The 24,835-nt window shown below is 47.9% G+C and overlaps 1 protein-coding gene across 1 annotated transcript in view; it reads left to right on the top strand.

Moving 5' to 3' along the window:
* Nucleotides 1-2,658: 2,658 nt before the first annotated feature.
* Nucleotides 2,659-24,835, top strand: part of LOC146857622 (uncharacterized) — a 127,743-nt gene continuing 105,566 nt past the window's right edge. Inside the window, exons 1-2 of the mRNA XM_085646837.1 lie at nucleotides 2,659-2,776; nucleotides 17,945-18,062. The gene's annotated coding sequence lies outside the window, so the exon portion shown is untranslated. The remainder of the gene's footprint in view (nucleotides 2,777-17,944; nucleotides 18,063-24,835) is intronic.

The raw sequence follows: 24,835 nt of genomic DNA, 5'->3' as shown, positions 1-24,835 counted from the left end.
TTACTGTTCCCCCTGTTTTTTTTTTAACTTTCCATGGCCTTTATCACCTCTCCTTCCTTACCATCGCTCCCCTGCTCCGGAGACTTGTCCGTCTCAACTCCCTCTGTGTGCCACGTGCAATCGCACGTCTGTTCCCACCACTATGTCACCAGACCCCACCCCCTCAACCTTTTTTGAAACCATCATAGGCTGAAACAATTTTCACTGCCTATCTGGCTTCAGAGCCAAGTCCTAGCCATATCTTGTGTGTCCACTGCTGCTGTCCTCATCTCCACTCCTCTTTTGTAAGCTGTTATCTAAAACACCAATTTCGTCCTGGTTGCCATCCTTCTTGGCCCTTTGTAACACTTTAAAGCCCTTCTGAATCTCTCCATCACCTCCTCCTCCTCCTCCTCGTGCTCCCAGCTCCCCTTTCTCCAAATCCTCCTCTTTAAAATCCAAGGCCACTAGTACACCCATGTCTATTTACCTGCTCTGCCAGCCTCTTGGCCACCCATCTCATCGCCATCTTCATTAGTATTCCACCAGTCATATGCGTCAGACCAGTCCTCTGTTGCCGGGAAGGCCAAACTAGATCTTTCCCCACCCATTGCTGTGGAGGCCATACCAAACCTTCCCCAGACCATTGTGCACTTGTCCATCACCATTCATCTGGCTGCCCTGGACAATACTAACTCTTCACCTAGGGGTGGCCAAGCCACACTAGACTCTCCTAAGTCTGCGTCCTCCATTGTGTCCCAGTTTGGAAGTTCCAGTGTGAAAGGGGGTGCTAAGCTTCCTGGCATCTCCTCCCTGTCATGCGGCACCCAGACCCACCTTCTTCGAACACCCTTGCCTCAGGACGCAAAAGGTCCTTGCACCCCTCTTCCCTCATCAATCGTGATTCCTTCTTAATATTCTCTCCTCCATAATATTCCATTCCTAATCAGAATCCACTATCAATCTCTGCAAGTTACCTTGCACAAGACATCACCCCTCTGTCGCCACAAACGTACTACTCACTCTTTCAATAACCCTGTCTTTACACGTAGCCAATTTGTTGCCCTCCACAAAATGGTGGCTGGGGACCCCAGAAAAGCCTCCAGGATGTTCCTTAACCCCACCCTGCCTGTTCCTAACCAATCCCTGCCCTTCAGTTTCTTATACTGCACCACCTGCCCAACTGACAGAGGATCATACCTCCCAGGTCAGCTGCCCCCATGCCCCTAATCTCACAGTTAAATGTTCAGTAAGTGAGATGGTTATAGAAATTAGAGCTATGTGAAGTTCAATATATCTCTGCAACTGCTGATAGTTCAGGAAGCCATCCCAATTGCTTCACAACCCCATGAAGCCATTGACTGATCTGTTTCTGTAAGATCTGTTGCTGGGAATACTTGAAGAAATGTTCAAGAGGGGATAGGCTTCTGCTATAGCCTCCACTGAGTAAAAATGGACAGAAATCTTGTGTCTGACAGCTTCTTCGTCCCTCTAGATGCCTTAAATAAAGAGCCGTGGCGGTGTGAGAGGTTCTTTTTCACCTTGGGAGACAGTATCTGTCTATCTTTTCCTGCATATCTGCCACAGACAGAAACAAAAACAAGTTAGGCGGGTTAAAGAAAAATACAGATGAGTATCAACAGCACATACTTTACCAGTAAGGACCGAGCGAAGTACGGCTGCATGAACTACTGTATCTACTGTACCCCCCTTTCATCAGAAGATGCCTTGCCACTGCGGTATGGGTGATGCATCCGCAATCCTTGCCATTTACCATTTCCAGGAATATGCTTGTGAAGTGAAAGAACTTTGTGGTTGTGCCTGGGGACAGACACTACCTCACTTTAAGTCTTACAAGAGATAGTAGTAAGTAAGGCCTCTTTTTTAAAGAAGTTTCCGAAGTTGTATAATCTGCTGCTTATGTGAATGTCTGACCAACTGCTGTTGTCCAGGATCCTAAGAATCTTGGAGAATTTCACCCTGTTAGCAGACTAGTCAGTGTTTAGGGGAATAATGTTCTGTGTTTTTGTCCTGGTGAGTACATCATTCAATTACTTGCTAATGTGGTGCCAGGTACCTTCTGTTTGTGCCACGTTTATCCAACTGCTATTTTCAAGCAAACTGCCCAAAGATTTGGAAGTGTGTGCCCTTGTTGTGTGAAGTTTGCTAATCAGGAGGATGAAGTTTTGCTCTGGATTTTTGTTCTGCTGTTGCTGTCTATGTAGTTTAGACTTGCTGTCTCGGCACCTGTTACATTTGTTTCTTTGTCCAACTGCTAGTGTTGGGGTGCATGACAAACCTGTGAACCTCTGCCCAAATTGCTTGCATGGAAGTGTGGCAATTAGCATTGCACTATTCCAGACTACGTTTTTAGGCTTCTTGGTCCTACATAATTACAACTTCCCTTCCAAGACACCGGTTATCTGCTCCTTCTTTAATTGTTCATTCCTCTACTGCTCTCCTTTGATCATGGAAAGCTTGTAGGGGAATACACTATTAGGAATGTGATATTTGCCTCTGCGATTTTGTTCTGATTCTGGTGCCTACATATTCCTTACTGAAATTGAAGCTGCATTGGAATGTGGAACTAGTGCCAAATATGCTGTTATTTTGTTTTTGAAGTCGGACGTGGAATGAGGATGTTCAAAGTGTATTCACTCAAAGTAATTTCAATTTCAGATGATGGTGCTTCATTTTTGAGTGATTAAAGCTAGTGCCAGCTCGAACCTCAGAGGATGTCACTTGAAACATTCTGCATTATTTTGCTCATCTGAAGACCTCTAGTCTCTAGACTACAGTAAGTCCACATCACAGACTTCCCTGAGTGAGTCCTATATCAATCCTTCAAATGATTGACTGTATACAGCTTGTTAATTATGTGCCATCCAAAGCTCTGGTAAAGCCTTTTGTTTGGTTGATCTCAAAATGTTTTGATTGGCATAGAAATTAAGGATATGGTAAGTTTTCCTGCTGCTTGGAATGTTCTTTTTTGAGCTGTCAGTAATTAGGGTCTCATTTTTTTTTTTTTTATTGGATTTTAAAAGCAAACAACAAAGGCAGACAAAGCAAAACATTCTGACCAAGGACCAAATGAAGATGTACATTATATTCTCTGGAGCCCAAAGTAATCCCACCAAGGACCCCATATCTAATAGTGTTTGTGCGGGCAGCCCCAGGCTGCGTAAACCAACTCCTCCATTTTGGAACACTAGTCCATCACTGTAGGAGAGTAGGGTCTGCTTTCTATGTTCACCCCCACTTTTTGCTTTTGCTTTACTGGTTTTCGACTTACATGTGGCTGTGGGCCTGCTAATCAGACCCACAGCCCTGCTGTTCTCTCTCTAAATTAATACTATGTACTTTAGGTGCATAACCCATTTGGATAGGATCACCTTATTGGCCCCTGTACAGTGTACCTTAGGTACCCAGGGCATAGGTGTACCCTAGGCCCACCAGGGGCTGCAGCATGTATTATGCCACCCCTGGCCTGGCCTTCCATTATGACACAACTGGCTGATCACTCAGCTGGGGCAAGGTCGTGTAATCACCCCTTGCTTAGGTGTAGTATTCCTATACCTAACTTACATATAGACACATGTGTACCTATCAGCCACTCCTATGGCAGGCCTTAACAATCCTGGAGGCAGAGTGCTTGGTAACATGTGAGATGGTGCTCTAGCATGAGCTGAGCCTGTCTGCAGCTTTCGGAACCATGTCCTTATAGCTGTTCTATGATATAGCCTACCATATACTCTTAAAGTGCCTTATAATCTTAAACGGTTATGGTAACTATGGTTTGGCTTTATCAAAACATGTTGTGTAAGGTGTCTAACACTTTGGAATAATACCCCCATCCCATTTATGGGGATGAGGATATTATCCCTCCCTTCTAGAGGGAGAAGACATGTTGTAACCTACTTACCCGGTTAAACTTAACCAGAGCCCCAGCATCACAAAATGGATGCTGCTGCCACAGACACGAGTCTGACCTCCTGCTGCTGGGAGTGATCCCGGCAAGGGAGGCTTGGACAATAGGTTTCCTGCCTTGGGAGATGCGAGCACCACCCCAGACAGGCCTTAGTGTATTGGGGCAGGGAGGGATGAAAAGAATGAGACATGCCTGGGGCACACAAGGTGTCCCGTGCATAGTCCAGTTCAAACCGGTGCTGGGGCTCTCCAGCCCCAGTCCTGGCGCGAAACTGGACAAAGGGAAGGGGGTGTAACCACCCCCCTCCCAGGTCCCACCCATATGGCGTGACCTAGCAGGTAACCCAGCCCCCCAGATTAGTATAAGAGTGGTAGCTGGGCCCCAGGAGATTAGATTATCCTGAACCTGCAACTTGAACAGAAACTCTGGACCTTCGACATTCGACGAAAGAAGAAGACTGAAGAATCTCCCTTGTGGCCAAGGAGTGGCTACCCTGTGCAAACAGGCACCATCAAGAGACTACCCTTTGCTTTGCTGAAGTTCTACGAGGGACCGACTGCAGAGCCCGACCAGAGCCTTGACTTCCAGACTTCTCCGACCCTGATCCACATCCACAGCCGAGCTGAGATCCGTGGAGGCGACGAGAGACGTGGGACCGGCTACCTGGGAAAAGTGGCGAGTATCTTCCAGCGCAGCTTCTGAGGCACCCTCGAAGTTGTGCACCGGGGATTGAGAAGCCCCAACCCCAAGCACCATCTGCTCCGAAGATCAGCCCCCCACACTCCACGAGTCCTGCGTGGGGCCCTTCTGCATTTTCCTGCTTGCCGCGCTTGTCCGGTTGCTTGCCCGTTGGCTAGTGACCTTTGTGACGACGCATCCAGAAATCTTCACTGCTGGTTTGGCTCCTCCAGACTGGCTCCCGCTTCTTTGCAAAAGAGAAGCACCCCAGACCTTCCTGGTCTGCACCAGAAGCAAGTCCTCCGTTCTTCGTGGGTTCCGCTTGCCAAGGCTTGGTGAGTCCTAGTCCAACTTCGACGCCGCCGACAGCAAGAGCCTTCGTGGGACAGCTCGCCTCCTGGTCCTTGTCGTCCTCGACGTTCCCTGGTCCTCTTGGCTGCAGCGACAAGCTTCACCTTCACCTGCAATCTTCACGACATCGCCTGGTTCCTTCCTGGTTCCACGTGGTCACTGGCTATTGACCTTGACTCTGTCCCTTCTGCTTGCAGGTCTCCTCTCTTCTTGATCCCAGCCTTGGGATCCACCGGACACTCTTCACTGACTGCCTGTCAGCAACTTTCCTTCAGGCATCCATAGAAGTCCACGACGAAACCCGACGCAAGTTCACACCTATGCACCCGCAGTCCGTGGGCTAGGTAACTTGGGTACTTCGGTGCTCACAAGGGTAGTGACTATCCTAGGGTCTAGTTTCCGACTCTCGACTCTCTAGCTGCTTCAGAAGTGTCCTTAAACTGTTAATTTCTAACAACTACTATTTCTATCGACTTTTACGCATTACGCGTGAGTGTTTCCACTCTGCACCTGAATCCCGTGGGCCTCCCACTTCCTAACTGTTGCTAGTGTAGTGTAGCCCCAGCGATTCCCTAGGCCTAGGCCTATCCTATTTCCGTGACAGTGGTCCTTATACCACTTACTTAGTATATGGTTTGAGTGGCCCCTAGGGCCTAACTGTATTACTTACCTGTGTGACTTAATGTATGCTTTAATAAGACTGTGTTGTACTTACCTCTAATCTCATAAAGAGTGCTGTTAGAGTCGGGGGTCTCTGGTTGGCGCAAGGTTGCCCTTGTGTCAAGCAGGAACCCTCTCCTCCACGTCAGGGCGCAGGATAACCCCTCGCGAATGACCCTTGCTCACCCTCTAGGTGCTTGGCGTGAGCAGCCAAGGCGATTCCTCAGGCGTTGTTGGTTAAGCACTTACAATCATACACACAGTAAATACATCAATCCCCCCAGAAACGGACACCAGACTTGGATATATAGAAAAATACGCTTCTTTATGTAAAAATAGGTATATATATCTCAGCAGACTTATCACAAGACCAACAACGTTTTCGCTATGCCACCAGGTTGTAAAGCAGGCAACTGTTCTTTGTTCGTAGCTTCAAATGGAGACCTTGTAGTCTCTTGCAAATGTTACTTGTGGTTCCAGTACTCACAGAGATCGGCTCCTGCGAACGGGGAAATAAGGCGTTGCGGGCCCCGAGCCCGATACTGGAACTTCTTTCGTGATGTGGAGAGTCGGCACAGGTCGGTGCGACTCTCAGCTTGGGAAGTGTTCCTGGGTCCTCAATCAGCAGGTGTGGGCAAGTAGGCAGGCGCGGCCAGCGACCCTTTAGCACGGCGGTGCCGGAGGGTCTCCACAGCGGGGGCGGCGCGGCCTGAGATGTCCGGGGATAGCGAAGCGGGGTCGCAGGGCACGGTCAGTGCAGCTGGGTGACCCGGCGTAGATCACAGTCGTCGGACGGTTTCCGGCGGGAGGGGTGATAGCGCGGTCAGCGCGCTCCAGTAGCAGGCGGTGACAGGGATGCAGGCGACCTGGCCCGGGGACAGAGAGCGGCTCTGGATGGAGCGGGGCTCTCACGGGTTTGAGGCAGGCAAGCTTCTGAGTGTCACGGCCCTAGGAGGGGCGATGAGGGGCGCAGTCTCTTTCCAGCGGGATGCACACACGGCTCGAATTGGAGGACGAGCAAAAGCACAGAGAACCCACTGGTCCTGGGGTTCAGTTCAGGGGGCAAGCTCAGATCAAGCCCTTGGAGAATGTTCAAGCACAAAGTAGCAAAGTCTTTTCAGTAAGTCTCTTCCTCTCTTTTCTCAGCAAGGCAAGCAGCAGGCCAGCTCCTCCAGCGTCTTCTTCTCCTTCTAGTCGGGCAGAGGTTCTTTGTGGTAAACAGGATTCTCATTTCTTAGGAGCCAGGCTCCTACTTTTATACCATGATTCTTTTGTTCTTTAGCGCCAGGGGGCCTGGGCCTGGCTCAGTCCAGTTCTGGAGCACTTTGTTATGGTGACTCTGCCCTTTCCTTTCAGCAGCAGGGCAGAGACATCAGCCGCCCCACAGGGGGCGGCGCCGGCTTTGTGGTGGCAGAGCACAGGTCTATTCAAGAGTCAAGGTGTACTCCTCCCACCCATCCTGGTGTCATCTCCCTACCCACCACCTGGCAGCCAACCTGTCTCTGGGGATCCCCCCACCCTGCTCCTTACTCGTTGCTAGGCAGAACACACACACAGCAGACGCAAACTGATATGGTCAGGTCAGTAAATACTAACTTTCTAAAAGTAGTATTTACAAACCCAGGATATTAAAATAAACTTGACTACAAGAAGTATTTTATTATTCTGAGCTCAGGCATACTAAACTTGACACTCTACCATGCTCTCTGAGTCCACTGGGGTCACAGCGTTGGCGTGATCCCAGCAGCCCATTCTGGCCTATGGAGAGCAGGTAGCCTTCAATAGTGAAAAACGACAAGGGCTGTAATTCACTACTAAGACATGCCACACACATCAGGGCATGTCCTACCTTATGCCTACAATGCACCCTGCCCTTGGGCCTACCAGAGGGGTGGCTAATATGTAGGTAAGGGAAGGTTTAGGGACTGGCAAGTGGGGGCACTTGCGCAGTCAGCGCGACGGTCCCGGACCGCGCACAGGGTCTGCGGTGGCAGACCCTAGACACATTTTACAAGGCCGCTCTCTGTGGGTGGCGCAACCAGCGCTGCAAGCCCACCAGCAGCATGGGCATTCACAAGCCCTGGCACCCCTGGTGCACTTTACTGGGGACTGACAGTGAATCCAATAAACCAATCAGGAACATCAATTACAGGTACACTTTACCTAGGGAGCACTTGCTCTGCGGCACGGATTAGCCGTGGCGCAGTGCCCTGAGCGGACAACACCAGAAAAACAATCGAGGCACACCATCAAAAAGTGGAAGGGAAACTCACGCCAAGGTGCCAGGTCTAACAAGTGCTGAGGGTTTGACTAGAATAAATCCATTTTATTTTATATATATATCTGTTGTGGTGTCCTTTCATTTGGTATTCAAGGGATTATATATGGTATCACAGCTGGTTTCACATGCCATTCAGAGTTTAGCCTAAGACTGCTCTTGTCCATGCTACCACTAGGATAGCTGGTCTATAAGGTTGACTTTACAACCAATCACCATAAGGGTTGTTTGGACTGATATAAGGTGTACACTAGAACTAGTGACATCATACATCAGGCCAACTTCTCACATTGGTGAGCAGCGGTTGGGATCTGAGCTTGCTGTTGTAATACCATTGTAATCTTGAGATACTAAATTGAAAGATCACACAGATATTGTCTAGGTACATATAACATAGATTATAATACTTAAGTCCTACTGGACTTAGTGGTTGTAGGTTGAAGGGAGTAACACACCCTGACTACAACTACCAGAGAGGTTTAGTAGAAACAACTAGTGTAGGTAGGTGCACACACCACACCCTCACTAGATCATGTCTCTGGGAAGAGATCAAGAAGATGCTCTCTCAGGAGGGGCAGGTCTGCAGAAGACCCCCTCTAGATATGATACTCTAACTTTTCAGGAGATGAGACAATTGTGTACCTCCAGAAAGTTAAAACAGGGTGCAAACCCTACCCTCCTTCAGCTAGTACAACTCCTAGAGGGGTATGATGCTCTTAGAGCCTCACAGGCCAGTACCTTAGGTACAAAGGAGGGTCTACCCACCACAGATGAGTCAGATGGGACTTCAGATGAAGAGGTAGACAGCCAGGGCCAAGTAGGAAGACTTAGCCAGGCTAACCTAAGCTTACATGGGAGTTTGCATGGGGTCCCCCCATACAGACCCCCAAGTGGGCTTACACAGAGAAGCAGGAGGGACAGATCCCCTTCAAGGGAATCCATCCACTCCCATGTCTCTAGCATCTCTAATGCTTCCTCTCACAGGGGGATGATTTCCCCTGAGAGAAAGGAGCATGAAGCCAGAATGAGGGAAGCTAATCTGAGGATTCAGAGGGAAGAACTTGCCCTTGCCAAGGAGAAGCTTGCTCTGGCTAGAGAGCAAAAGTTAAGTGGGTCAGAACCCACTGGTGGCAGCAATATCCCTAAGGATAGAGACAGGCACTATGATAATAGAAACCTGAGCAAGATTGTCCCTCCCTACAAGTGTGGGGATGACATCCACAAATGGATAACTGCTTTGGAGAGAGCTTGCAAAGTACAGCAGGTACCCCAAAGTCAGTGGGCAGCTATCTTGTGGCTCTCCTTCTCTGAGAAAGGTAGAGACAAGCTCCTCACAGTTAGTGATGAGGATGCAGACAATTACACTGTCCTGAAGAGTGCTCTGATTGATGGGTTTGGCCTAACCACTGAACAATACAGGTTGTTGTTCAGGGATACCCAGAAGACACAGACTCAGGACTGGACTGACTTTGTAGATTGTGCCACTAAGGCTCTGGAAGGCTGGCTAGTGGGAAGTAAGGTAAAGGACTATACAGGATTGTATAATTTGATCATGAGAGAACAAATCCTTAACAACTGTCAAAACCAGCTACTACATCAACACCTGATTGATTCTGATCTGACTTCTCCCCAAGAATTGGGAAAGAAGGCAGATAGATGGGTCAGGACTAGAGTTAAGCAGAAAAACCAGAACCAGGGCGGTGATCAGAAAAAGGCAGACCAGAAGGGTAATGATCAGAAACAAAAAGACTAGAAGTCTTCACCAGGCCCCCAAAAGGCTCAGGGGGAGGGTGGTCCCAAAAAGGATAAAAAGAAAGATGGCCAAAAGAAACCATGGTGCAACTATTGTAAGTCCAACTCACATTGGTTTAGTGAGTGCACCAAAAAGGATAAGCCCCCAGCCACCATTGCCCCTAAGGCAACTGTACCCCATAGTCCAGCTGTAAGTGGTGGTTCCCAGCAAAAGGGTGTAGTAGGGTTAACCCTGGGAACTGAGGAGGATTCTGGCCTAGTCAGAATACCTACTCAGGCTGTTCTGATCTGTGATGGGGACTTGGCTTTGTCCTCTACTATAGGCCCCAGTAACCTGGGCAAGTACAGACAGACTCCTTTTATCAACCAAAGAATGGCTCAGGCCTACAGGGACACTGGGGCTAGTGTCACAATGGTGACACCTGCCTTTGTGGACCCTGGACAGATCATACTAGGTGAGAATTACCTAGTGACCAACGCTAGCAATGCCACTACCTCCCATAGTGTGGCTATTGTTAACTTCTCCTGGGGAGGGGTAACTGGCCTCAAGAAAGTTGTTGTTAGTTCAGACCTTCCTGTAGAGTGTTTACTGGGCAATGATCTTGAAACTTCAGTCTGATCTGAAGTGGAGTATAGGACCCATGCAGAAATGCTGGGGATAGATGCACATGTCCTTGCTGTGACCAGGTCACAGGCCAAAAAGTGCACCACTGAACACGTGCTGGATCCTGAAACTATGGACCAGTCACAACCCAAGAGAAAGAGCAGTAGGGTTAAGGCTGTGCCTTCCCCCCTGCCTCAGGTGGTGGATCAGCCCTCCCAGGAGGATGATTCTGAGAGCCCTGAAGGAACTGTCCTAGAAGAACTTGAACCTGATCAGGTTGAGTTTCTTGGGACAGGGAGACCTTCAAGGGCAGATCTGAGGCAGGCTCAATTAGACTGCCCCTCTCTTGAACCCCTCAGACAGCTGGCTGCTGCTGAGGCTGCAGGGAATGCTCAAGGTGTGGTAAATAATTTTCCTTTACCAGGACTGAATTTGATACAGAAACATAATAAAATAGCTCAGTAAAATGAGAGGCAGAATCCGTGGTATTAGAGGTTCGGAATGGGCTTTATTCCAATAATCGATTATAATCGGATGCTCGAAGTTCCATCACCACGGGGGTTCAGGAAGTGAAGTACATACATTATTGACATGAAATGACTTTTATAGTACATACATTACAATGAAGCGAATGCAGTAGGCGTAACAATTGATAAGGAAAATGACGAGTTGTCTGCGTAACCGAAAATGGGTGGAACAAGGAGTAAAAAGGAACATAATTGGTTGTGATGTCACCTATAGGTGGATCTATAAGATAATACTTGGCATAGATGCGCGCGCAGCAGCATGACGTGTAATTGACGTGTAACTAGGGGGTGAAGGGGACTTGACATTTAGCTCTACATGTGGAGACAAGAAGTCTGGGGGGTCAAGTCAACCTAATCCCAAATCATATCTAACATCCTATGTTTAAAGAACTATGTTATCCATAAAAGAAGGACTCTCGGACAGAATCTATTCTATACTGACTGTGCGTGCGTGTACAAGCGTCTAAGTGTCTACACTAAATGCGAGGGGGTAGAAATATTCCATGGTGACAGGACTATGAATTACTTGCATGAGGACAGAGAAGCCGGGCCCTTTGCTTGGTAACTGGAAGAATGTTTACTTAAACTACTAGGCAGGAATGCATCGGCTGAGGGGGAAGCAGATAATTCGAAGGTGAAATACAGTTCTTGGCAGAGAATAGGCTGATGTCAGGCTTCGTGAGCCGCGCAGAGAATGAGACAAAGTTCATGGTCACAGATGCAGGCTCGAACTGGAGCTTTCAGAGGCAGAAAGCAAGAAGAGTTTGATGACAGAATCTGGGCCTACTTGCCTGGACTGTAAAATGGCATAAGTGAACCATATAAAGCCGGTGGCCTTTCGTACTTAGGAATGGAATATCCGGCCTATTCATGGCGGATCTGACAGAGGACATGTTGACGGTGGACGCACATGTATTTGCGTCTTCATAACTGGAACTGGAGGGAACATACATGTACTTGTGACATGCACATAGAACCGTTGGGGTCCAAGATAGGGGACATAACTGACCAGAAAAATCCATATTTCCACATTCCCTCCTTGTCCCCTACTTGCCCGTTAAGAGATATCAATCTTCATTAATCCATTGATCTGTTAATATAACATCATTTGTTCTTCTTTCTTCTTCCGTGACGAATGAAATCTTGGTGGTGGAATACATGATGTGGCACACAGACCACAGATCGCTGGTCCACATTGTAGACATAGACAGCAACTGAATAGTATGAGAAGGCCAATACCTAGGAAGGATAGAACTCTCCATCCCCAGGCTGATATCACACTCCAAAACCAACTGGACCAAGTCCAAGTGCCTGGGTTCTGGTGTATCTGGTTTACAATCTTATGAAGGCGAGTTATGGCTTTATATACTGATGGCGAATTTTCTGGTATGAATACGCAGCAGCTTGATCCGATGACCCTACAAGCTCCGCCCCTATCAGCCAGGATGACGTCAAGGACAAGACGATTTTGAAGCACAACAATCCGCATAGCAGACTGCTCTTCTGTTAAATTGCCTAGGGTGGAAATAGTTTCATTCACTACTGCTTCAAGGGTTCTAGTTAATCTACGTATCAGTTTACTATTAGTAACAGTACCTATATAGGGAAAGATGCCTTTATTGAAATCTGTGTATTTCTCCCATGCTGTTTCAGTATAATCGACAATTGGGAGATCTCTCCGCTCTCTGTTGTGTACTAAATGAATATTTCTGTAATAATCCGGAGGAGCTAGAAAAATTTTCCCTCGTGTTGGATTCTTCAGTCAGATTGCAGCAAAATCGAGCAGCATCTCTGCATAGCATCAGCATCTCAGCATCAAGTGTGTCTAACTATCTAGAACTTAGCTCTGTTATACCAATTTAAATGTATGATCCACCCCCAAATGTTTCAATTCCATGTTCACCCACAATTTTGACTGGGCCAAGCAATGGGGTGAGGACATCACACCATACCAAGTGCAATATTTTTCTTTAGTCTATTGTCTAACTCCCCGCCCCTACCCACAAGATTTATTCCCACAGATATTTCATATATGGATCGGTAAGTCTAATTTACAATGTTTCTTCTCCTTCCTCTTGTAGGGTTAAAAGTTGGTTTCCCATGTCCTTGCTGGGCTTGAGTTTGGCAGCCAGTCAATTTAGTTCACTTGTTTCATAGCAAGCAGACGTTTTACGCATGTGTAGAAGTCACATGGAAACAGAGACGCGGTCACCCTCCAAGGCCCAAATGGGAACTATTAATAAAGTCAAAGAAGAACACGTTAGAATACAAACTTAAATGAATTCACTGTATACCACTTACTTCTACTTTAACCCCATTTACTTAATAAATCTTATGCATTAATAGCTTAGTAGAACTTGCATAGGTGAGTTTCAGCGCAGCATGTGCGTTAGTGCATTACTTTATAGTGGCCATTCTAGAAGCTACTGCGCAGCTGCAAAGTTTTCCCCCCAAGCGACAGAAAACGTCATATTATGTAGATGTAGTAGACGCATGCGCAGAAGAATTCCTGCATTTTTGCGGGCATTTTAGGACACTCGGATTACTTATTAGTGAAGCACATAGGAAAGCGTCCCCTAGATACAATATGTTGAATGTGGTGCGCTTAGTACTCACAGACAGGTTGATTATAGTGTTACAGGTTATTCGAGAGGATTGCATACAAGAAAGTTTGTTTTTATGCAAAACCTTGCTCCATCAACTCCAACACTCAGAAAACTTTAAAAAACATACACAACATTAACGTGGGAAATAGTACCACCTTTGAACCATCTTTACAAAATTACTGGAGGGTAGCAATTACCAAACACACCACAGATCATGTCAGTGGTTCTGCAGGCTGCCCCTATTTCCATTATCTCTCGCCTAGTCTTCTAACAGTTGGCATTCCTGCTCATCTGCGGATGGCGCTTATCCCCACAACAGCTGGGCCACAAATGCTATACCCGACAAACTTACCCCCAATAGTCACCTTTGACCAACACTTGTCAATAATGTCAATTATGAATTCAACCACATGCTCTCTCCGCCCCCACTGTCCCATGCACTCCAGATGCCAAGAAATCCTGTCATGCCAAAGCGTATGCTTTCTGTGTTGACTGTGCTAAAGATCCCAGCACTAACTGCATCATTCTTACTTTCCTATTGCTCAAAGTTTCTCTGGCATCACCCTCTATCCTTCGTCAGCAGGAAACCCATGGAATCTCCTCCCCTACAAATGAGACAAAGCATCCACAATATCATTGTCAGCACCCAGAGCGTGGCGAGCTCTGAACACTATGTTATAATGTAAGCAACGCAGTACAAATTCTCCCAACATCTTCAGTACATTGATATCGCTTGCTGATGGTGTGTTCACTATGACCACTATGGCCCTGTTATTCACATTAAAAAAATTACTTTTTATTTGCAAACCTGTCCCTGCAAAAAACCAACGCAACAACCAATGGGAAGAACTCCAGGAAGGCTATACTCCTGCCCCCGTTCTTCCAGACAGCCGGCCATTCCTCAGCACACCACATCCCGTCAGTGCAGACTAAAATCTTCACCTGCTGCATTCGAGAATATCATAAGATTCCATTCTGCCTCATCCCCAGTCCCTACAAGGAAATGCCATTGAAATGCACCAAAAAATAACACCACATCGTCCAATATTCTTTGAAGCCCACCGCCAACTGAACCCAGTGATGCAGCAATGTCAGACCAGACAGGACCAGGTCCAATCACCTGCAAAAAGTTCTGTCTGCCCGTACCACCCTGCATGCAACAGTTAGATGTCCCGACAGCTCTTGCACTTCCCTCAGTTGCACCTTCTTTATTACCAGCACCTCATCAATCAATTTTATCATGCCGTAAATTATCTCAACAAGGCAGCCTCGTCTCCAGGTTTGTGGAATCTATTGCAATGACCTTAGCCAAATCTGTATTTGGTTGCACTGTTTTGTCATCTATCAATGGCACACCCAAGTTGCTCATGAGCTGTTTAAAACTGTCCAACATTTGCTGTCAATCCGCATAGCCAGCTGATCGAACAAAGAAGAAATCTTCAGTGTCTATGTCCCTGTCACTAATGTGAACAGCCACTGTAAGAAAGTGCTAAATGTCTCAAAGTACACAGGAAATAGTGCAGCCCAAAAGTAGTGCCTTGTCAACAAACCAGTTTCATCAATCTGAATGCCCAATAGCTCGAAGTCTGCTGGTGGGTGTACCAGTAGCAGGCAAAATGCCCACTGTATGTCTCTCTTTGCCATGTATGCCCCCACTTGCTGCACTAAATCAATTGCTGTATCCACTGATGCATAAGACACTGATGTCATGAAATCATTAACTGAGTGACACTCTGGTTACGACAGAAGCGTAATCAATCGGAACTGTCCCTTATCTATCAAGTGCACCCCTAATAGATTGGTTATCCCCATATATGGGAACTTCATAATCTTCAACTGCTTACTCTTTCTAATCTGTCTCTCCCTTTATCTCCTTCCTTTGTGTGTTCCTTATCCACCTTTTTACTGGTTTCCCCCATCAACTTACTGTTCCCCCTGTTTTTTTTTTTACTTTCCATGGCCTTTATCACCTCTCCTTCCTTACCATCACTCCCCTGCTCCAGAGACTTGTCCGTCTCAACTCCCTCTGTGTGCCACGTGCAATCGCACGTCTGTTCCCACCACTATGTCACCAGACCCCACCCCCTCAACCTTTTTTGAAACCATCATAGGCTGAAACAATTTTCACTGCCTATCTGGCTTCAGAGCCAAGTCCTAGCCATATCTTGTGTGTCCACTGCTGCTGTCCTCATCTCCACTCCTCTTTTGTAAGCTGTTATCTAAAACACCAATTTCGTCCTGGTTGCCATCCTTCTTGGCCCTTTGTAACACTTTAAAGCCCTTCTGAATCTCTCCATCACCTCCTCCTCCTCCTCCTCGTGCTCCCAGCTCCCCTTTCTCCAAATCCTCCTCTTTAAAATCCAAGGCCACTAGTACACCCATGTCTATTTACCTGCTCTGCCAGCCTCTTGGCCACCCATCTCATCGCCATCTTCATTAGTATTCCACCAGTCATATGCGTCAGACCAGTCCTCTGTTGCCGGGAAGGCCAAACTAGATCTTTCCCCACCCATTGCTGTGGAGGCCATACCAAACCTTCCCCAGACCATTGTGCACTTGTCCATCACCATTCATCTGGCTGCCCTGGACAATACTAACTCTTCACCTAGGGGTGGCCAAGCCACACTAGACTCTCCTAAGTCTGCGTCCTCCATTGTGTCCCAGTTTGGAAGTTCCAGTGTGAAAGGGGGTGCTAAGCTTCCTGGCATCTCCTCCCTGTCATGCGGCACCCAGACCCACCTTCTTCGAACACCCTTGCCTCAGGACGCAAAAGGTCCTTGCACCTCTCTTCCCTCATCAATCGTGATTCCTTCTTAATATTCTCTCCTCCATAATATTCCATTCCTAATCAGAATCCACTATCAATCTCTGCAAGTTACCTTGCACAAGACATCACCCCTCTGTCGCCACAAACGTACTACTCACTCTTTCAATAACCCTGTCTTTACACGTAGCCAATTTGTTGCCCTCCACAAAATGGTGGCTGGGGACCCCAGAAAAGCCTCCAGGATGTTCCTTAACCCCACCCTGCCTGTTCCTAACCAATCCCTGCCCTTCAGTTTCTTATACTGCACCACCTGCCCAACTGACAGAGGATCATACCTCCCAGGTCAGCTGCCCCCATGCCCCTAATCTCACAGTTAAATGTTCAGTAAGTGAGATGGTTATAGAAATTAGAGCTATGTGAAGTTCAATATATCTCTGCAACTGCTGATAGTTCAGGAAGCCATCCCAATTGCTTCACAACCCCATGAAGCCATTGACTGATCTGTTTCTGTAAGATCTGTTGCTGGGAATACTTGAAGAAATGTTCAAGAGGGGATAGGCTTCTGCTATAGCCTCCACTGAGTAAAAATGGACAGAAATCTTGTGTCTGACAGCTTCTTCGTCCCTCTAGATGCCTTAAATAAAGAGCCGTGGCGGTGTGAGAGGTTCTTTTTCACCTTGGGAGACAGTATCTGTCTATCTTTTCCTGCATATCTGCCACAGACAGAAACAAAAACAAGTTAGGCGGGTTAAAGAAAAATACAGATGAGTATCAACAGCACATACTTTACCAGTAAGGACCGAGCGAAGTACGGCTGCATGAACTACTGTATCTACTGTACCCCCCTTTCATCAGAAGATGCCTTGCCACTGCGGTATGGGTGATGCATCCGCAATCCTTGCCATTTACCATTTCCAGGAATATGCTTGTGAAGTGAAAGAACTTTGTGGTTGTGCCTGGGGACAGACACTACCTCACTTTAAGTCTTACAAGAGATAGTAGTAAGTAAGGCCTCTTTTTTAAAGAAGTTTCCGAAGTTGTATAATCTGCTGCTTATGTGAATGTCTGACCAACTGCTGTTGTCCAGGATCCTAAGAATCTTGGAGAATTTCACCCTGTTAGCAGACTAGTCAGTGTTTAGGGGAATAATGTTCTGTGTTTTTGTCCTGGTGAGTACATCATTCAATTACTTGCTAATGTGGTGCCAGGTACCTTCTGTTTGTGCCACGTTTATCCAACTGCTATTTTCAAGCAAACTGCCCAAAGATTTGGAAGTGTGTGCCCTTGTTGTGTGAAGTTTGCTAATCAGGAGGATGAAGTTTTGCTCTGGATTTTTGTTCTGCTGTTGCTGTCTATGTAGTTTAGACTTGCTGTCTCGGCACCTGTTACATTTGTTTCTTTGTCCAACTGCTAGTGTTGGGGTGCATGACAAACCTGTGAACCTCTGCCCAAATTGCTTGCATGGAAGTGTGGCAATTAGCATTGCACTATTCCAGACTACGTTTTTAGGCTTCTTGGTCCTACATAATTACAACTTCCCTTCCAAGACACCGGTTATCTGCTCCTTCTTTAATTGTTCATTCCTCTACTGCTCTCCTTTGATCATGGAAAGCTTGTAGGGGAATACACTATTAGGAATGTGATATTTGCCTCTGCGATTTTGTTCTGATTCTGGTGCCTACATATTCCTTACTGAAATTGAAGCTGCATTGGAATGTGGAACTAGTGCCAAATATGCTGTTATTTTGTTTTTGAAGTCGGACGTGGAATGAGGATGTTCAAAGTGTATTCACTCAAAGTAATTTCAATTTCAGATGATGGTGCTTCATTTTTGAGTGATTAAAGCTAGTGCCAGCTCGAACCTCAGAGGATGTCACTTGAAACATTCTGCATTATTTTGCTCATCTGAAGACCTCTAGTCTCTAGACTACAGTAAGTCCACATCACAGACTTCCCTGAGTCCTATATCAATCCTTCAAATGATTGACTGTATACAGCTTGTTAATTATGTGCCATCCAAAGCTCTGGTAAAGCCTTTTGTTTGGTTGATCTCAAAATGTTTTGATTGGCATAGAAATTAAGGATATGGTAAGTTTTCCTGCTGCTTGGAATGTTCTTTTTTGAGCTGTCAGTAATTAGGGTCTCATTTTTTTTTTTTTATTGGATTTTAAAAGCAAACAACAAAGGCAGACAAAGCAAAACATTCTGACCAAGGACCAAATGAAGATGTACATTATATTCTCTGGAGCCCAAAGTAATCCCACCAAGGACCCCATATCTAATAGTGTTTGTGCGGGCAGCCCCAGGCTGCGTAAACCAACTCCTCCATTTTGGAACACTAGTCCATCACTGTAGGAGAGTAGGGTCTGCTTTCTATGTTCACCCCCACTTTTTGCTTTTGCTTTACTGGTTTTCGACTTACATGTGGCTGTGGGCCTGCTAATCAGACCCACAGCCCTGCTGTTCTCTCTCTAAATTAATACTATGTACTTTAGGTGCATAACCCATTTGGATAGGATCACCTTATTGGCCCCTGTACAGTGTACCTTAGGTACCCAGGGCATAGGTGTACCCTAGGCCCACCAGGGGCTGCAGCATGTATTATGCCACCCCTGGCCTGGCCTTCCATTATGACACAACTGGCTGATCACTCAGCTGGGGCAAGGTCTTGCTTAGGTGTAGTATTCCTATACCTAACTTACATATAGACACATGTGTACCTATCAGCCACTCCTATGGCAGGCCTTAACAATCCTGGAGGCAGAGTGCTTGGTAACATGTGAGATGGTGCTCTAGCATGAGCTGAGCCTGTCTGCAGCTTTCGGAACCATGTCCTTATAGCTGTTCTATGATATAGCCTACCATATACTCTTAAAGTGCCTTATAATCTTAAACGGTTATGGTAACTATGGTTTGGCTTTATCAAAACATGTTGTGTAAGGTGTCTAACACTTTGGAATAATACCCCCATCCCATTTATGGGGATGAGGATATTATCCCTCCCTTCTAGAGGGAGAAGACATGTTGTAACCTACTTACCCGGTTAAACTTAACCAGAGCCCCAGCATCACAAAATGGATGCTGCTGCCACAGACACGAGTCTGACCTCCTGCTGCTGGGAGTGATCCCGGCAAGGGAGGCTTGGACAATAGGTTTCCTGCCTTGGGAGATGCGAGCACCACCCCAGACAGGCCTTAGTGTATTGGGGCAGGGAGGGATGAAAAGAATGAGACATGCCTGGGGCACACAAGGTGTCCCGTGCATAGTCCAGTTCAAACCGGTGCTGGGGCTCTCCAGCCCCAGTCCTGGCGCGAAACTGGACAAAGGGAAGGGGGTGTAACCACCCCCCTCCCAGGTCCCACCCATATGGCGTGACCTAGCAGGTAACCCAGCCCCCCAGATTAGTATAAGAGTGGTAGCTGGGCCCCAGGAGATTAGATTATCCTGAACCTGCAACTTGAACAGAAACTCTGGACCTTCGACATTCGACGAAAGAAGAAGACTGAAGAATCTCCCTTGTGGCCAAGGAGTGGCTACCCTGTGCAAACAGGCACCATCAAGAGACTACCCTTTGCTTTGCTGAAGTTCTACGAGGGACCGACTGCAGAGCCCGACCAGAGCCTTGACTTCCAGACTTCTCCGACCCTGATCCACATCCACAGCCGAGCTGAGATCCGTGGAGGCGACGAGAGACGTGGGACCGGCTACCTGGGAAAAGTGGCGAGTATCTTCCAGCGCAGCTTCTGAGGCACCCTCGAAGTTGTGCACCGGGGATTGAGAAGCCCCAACCCCAAGCACCATCTGCTCCGAAGATCAGCCCCCCACACTCCACGAGTCCTGCGTGGGGCCCTTCTGCATTTTCCTGCTTGCCGCGCTTGTCCGGTTGCTTGCCCGTTGGCTAGTGACCTTTGTGACGACGCATCCAGAAATCTTCACTGCTGGTTTGGCTCCTCCAGACTGGCTCCCGCTTCTTTGCAAAAGAGAAGCACCCCAGACCTTCCTGGTCTGCACCAGAAGCAAGTCCTCCGTTCTTCGTGGGTTCCGCTTGCCAAGGCTTGGTGAGTCCTAGTCCAACTTCGACGCCGCCGACAGCAAGAGCCTTCGTGGGACAGCTCGCCTCCTGGTCCTTGTCGTCCTCGACGTTCCCTGGTCCTCTTGGCTGCAGCGACAAGCTTCACCTTCACCTGCAATCTTCACGACATCGCCTGGTTCCTTCCTGGTTCCACGTGGTCACTGGCTATTGACCTTGACTCTGTCCCTTCTGCTTGCAGGTCTCCTCTCTTCTTGATCCCAGCCTTGGGATCCACCGGACACTCTTCACTGACTGCCTGTCAGCAACTTTCCTTCAGGCATCCATAGAAGTCCACGACGAAACCCGACGCAAGTTCACACCTATGCACCCGCAGTCCGTGGGCTAGGTAACTTGGGTACTTCGGTGCTCATAAGGGTAGTGACTATCCTAGGGTCTAGTTTCCGACTCTCGACTCTCTAGCTGCTTCAGAAGTGTCCTTAAACTGTTAATTTCTAACAACTACTATTTCTATCGACTTTTACGCATTACGCGTGAGTGTTTCCACTCTGCACCTGAATCCCGTGGGCCTCCCACTTCCTAACTGTTGCTAGTGTAGTGTAGCCCCAGCGATTCCCTAGGCCTAGGCCTATCCTATTTCCGTGACAGTGGTCCTTATACCACTTACTTAGTATATGGTTTGAGTGGCCCCTAGGGCCTAACTGTATTACTTACCTGTGTGACTTAATGTATGCTTTAATAAGACTGTGTTGTACTTACCTCTAATCTCATAAAGAGTGCTGTTAGAGTCGGGGGTCTCTGGTTGGCGCAAGGTTGCCCTTGTGTCAAGCAGGAACCCTCTCCTCCACGTCAGGGCGCAGGATAACCCCTCGCGAATGACCCTTGCTCACCCTCTAGGTGCTTGGCGTGAGCAGCCAAGGCGATTCCTCAGGCGTTGTTGGTTAAGCACTTACAATCATACACACAGTAAATACATCAATCCCCCCAGAAACGGACACCAGACTTGGATATATAGAAAAATACGCTTCTTTATGTAAAAATAGGTATATATATCTCAGCAGACTTATCACAAGACCAACAACGTTTTCGCTATGCCACCAGGTTGTAAAGCAGGCAACTGTTCTTTGTTCGTAGCTTCAAATGGAGACCTTGTAGTCTCTTGCAAATGTTACTTGTGGTTCCAGTACTCACAGAGATCGGCTCCTGCGAACGGGGAAATAAGGCGTTGCGGGCCCCGAGCCCGATACTGGAACTTCTTTCGTGATGTGGAGAGTCGGCACAGGTCGGTGCGACTCTCAGCTTGGGAAGTGTTCCTGGGTCCTCAATCAGCAGGTGTGGGCAAGTAGGCAGGCGCGGCCAGCGACCCTTTAGCACGGCGGTGCCGGAGGGTCTCCACAGCGGGGGCGGCGCGGCCTGAGATGTCCGGGGATAGCGAAGCGGGGTCGCAGGGCACGGTCAGTGCAGCTGGGTGACCCGGCGTAGATCACAGTCGTCGGACGGTTTCCGGCGGGAGGGGTGATAGCGCGGTCAGCGCGCTCCAGTAGCAGGCGGTGACAGGGATGCAGGCGACCTGGCCCGGGGACAGAGAGCGGCTCTGGATGGAGCGGGGCTCTCACGGGTTTGAGGCAGGCAAGCTTCTGAGTGTCACGGCCCTAGGAGGGGCGATGAGGGGCGCAGTCTCTTTCCAGCGGGATGCACACACGGCTCGAATTGGAGGACGAGCAAAAGCACAGAGAACCCACTGGTCCTGGGGTTCAGTTCAGGGGGCAAGCTCAGATCAAGCCCTTGGAGAATGTTCAAGCACAAAGTAGCAAAGTCTTTTCAGTAAGTCTCTTCCTCTCTTTTCTCAGCAAGGCAAGCAGCAGGCCAGCTCCTCCAGCGTCTTCTTCTCCTTCTAGTCGGGCAGAGGTTCTTTGTGGTAAACAGGATTCTCATTTCTTAGGAGCCAGGCTCCTACTTTTATACCATGATTCTTTTGTTCTTTAGCGCCAGGGGGCCTGGGCCTGGCTCAGTCCAGTTCTGGAGCACTTTGTTATGGTGACTCTGCCCTTTCCTTTCAGCAGCAGGGCAGAGACATCAGCCGCCCCACAGGGGGCGGCGCCGGCTTTGTGGTGGCAGAGCACAGGTCTATTCAAGAGTCAAGGTGTACTCCTCCCACCCATCCTGGTGTCATCTCCCTACCCACCACCTGGCAGCCAACCTGTCTCTGGGGATCCCCCCACCCTGCTCCTTACTCGTTGCTAGGCAGAACACACACACAGCAGACGCAAACTGATATGGTCAGGTCAGTAAATACTAACTTTCTAAAAGTAGTATTTACAAACCCAGGATATTAAAATAAACTTGACTACAAGAAGTATTTTATTATTCTGAGCTCAGGCATACTAAACTTGACACTCTACCATGCTCTCTGAGTCCACTGGGGTCACAGCGTTGGCGTGATCCCAGCAGCCCATTCTGGCCTATGGAGAGCAGGTAGCCTTCAATAGTGAAAAACGACAAGGGCTGTAATTCACTACTAAGACATGCCACACACATCAGGGCATGTCCTACCTTATGCCTACAATGCACCCTGCCCTTGGGCCTACCAGAGGGGTGGCTAATATGTAGGTAAGGGAAGGTTTAGGGACTGGCAAGTGGGGGCACTTGCGCAGTCAGCGCGACGGTCCCGGACCGCGCACAGGGTCTGCGGTGGCAGACCCTAGACACATTTTACAAGGCCGCTCTCTGTGGGTGGCGCAACCAGCGCTGCAAGCCCACCAGCAGCATGGGCATTCACAAGCCCTGGCACCCCTGGTGCACTTTACTGGGGACTGACAGTGAATCCAATAAACCAATCAGGAACATCAATTACAGGTACACTTTACCTAGGGAGCACTTGCACTGCGGCACGGATTAGCCGTGGCGCAGTGCCCTGAGCGGACAACACCAGAAAAACAATCGAGGCACACCATCAAAAAGTGGAAGGGAAACTCACGCCAAGGTGCCAGGTCTAACAAGTGCTGAGGGTTTGACTAGAATAAATCCATTTTATTTTATATATATATCTGTTGTGGTGTCCTTTCATTTGGTATTCAAAGGATTATATATGGTATCACAGCTGGTTTCACATGCCATTCAGAGTTTAGCCTAAGACTGCTCTTGTCCATGCTACCACTAGGATAGCTGGTCTATAAGGTTGACTTTACAACCAATCACCATAAGGGTTGTTTGGACTGATATAAGGTGTACACTAGAACTAGTGACATCATACATCAGGCCAACTTCTCACATTGGTGAGCAGCGGTTGGGATCTGAGCTTGCTGTTGTAATACCATTGTAATCTTGAGATACTAAATTGAAAGATCACACAGATATTGTCTAGGTACATATAACATAGATTATAATACTTAAGTCCTACTGGACTTAGTGGTTGTAGGTTGAAGGGAGTAACACACCCTGACTACAACTACCAGAGAGGTTTAGTAGAAACAACTAGTGTAGGTAGGTGCACACACCACACCCTCACTAGATCATGTCTCTGGGAAGAGATCAAGAAGATGCTCTCTCAGGAGGGGCAGGTCTGCAGAAGACCCCCTCTAGATATGATACTCTAACTTTTCAGGAGATGAGACAATTGTGTACCTCCAGAAAGTTAAAACAGGGTGCAAACCCTACCCTCCTTCAGCTAGTACAACTCCTAGAGGGGTATGATGCTCTTAGAGCCTCACAGGCCAGTACCTTAGGTACAAAGGAGGGTCTACCCACCACAGATGAGTCAGATGGGACTTCAGATGAAGAGGTAGACAGCCAGGGCCAAGTAGGAAGACTTAGCCAGGCTAACCTAAGCTTACATGGGAGTTTGCATGGGGTCCCCCCATACAGACCCCCAAGTGGGCTTACACAGAGAAGCAGGAGGGACAGATCCCCTTCAAGGGAATCCATCCACTCCCATGTCTCTAGCATCTCTAATGCTTCCTCTCACAGGGGGATGATTTCCCCTGAGAGAAAGGAGCATGAAGCCAGAATGAGGGAAGCTAATCTGAGGATTCAGAGGGAAGAACTTGCCCTTGCCAAGGAGAAGCTTGCTCTGGCTAGAGAGCAAAAGTTAAGTGGGTCAGAACCCACTGGTGGCAGCAATATCCCTAAGGATAGAGACAGGCACTATGATAATAGAAACCTGAGCAAGATTGTCCCTCCCTACAAGTGTGGGGATGACATCCACAAATGGATAACTGCTTTGGAGAGAGCTTGCAAAGTACAGCAGGTACCCCAAAGTCAGTGGGCAGCTATCTTGTGGCTCTCCTTCTCTGAGAAAGGTAGAGACAAGCTCCTCACAGTTAGTGATGAGGATGCAGACAATTACACTGTCCTGAAGAGTGCTCTGATTGATGGGTTTGGCCTAACCACTGAACAATACAGGTTGTTCAGGGATACCCAGAAGACACAGACTCAGGACTGGACTGACTTTGTAGATTGTGCCACTAAGGCTCTGGAAGGCTGGCTAGTGGGAAGTAAGGTAAAGGACTATACAGGATTGTATAATTTGATCATGAGAGAACAAATCCTTAACAACTGTCAAAACCAGCTACTACATCAACACCTGATTGATTCTGATCTGACTTCTCCCCAAGAATTGGGAAAGAAGGCAGATAGATGGGTCAGGACTAGAGTTAAGCAGAAAAACCAGAACCAG

The sequence above is a fragment of the Triturus cristatus genome, chromosome 3_2 (genome assembly GCF_964204655.1).
Source record: "Triturus cristatus chromosome 3_2, aTriCri1.1, whole genome shotgun sequence".
Taxonomy (NCBI): Eukaryota; Metazoa; Chordata; class Amphibia; order Caudata; family Salamandridae; genus Triturus; species Triturus cristatus.
The sequence above is the reverse complement of the archived record's forward strand: the minus strand, read 5'-3'. Positions and strand labels throughout refer to the sequence as shown.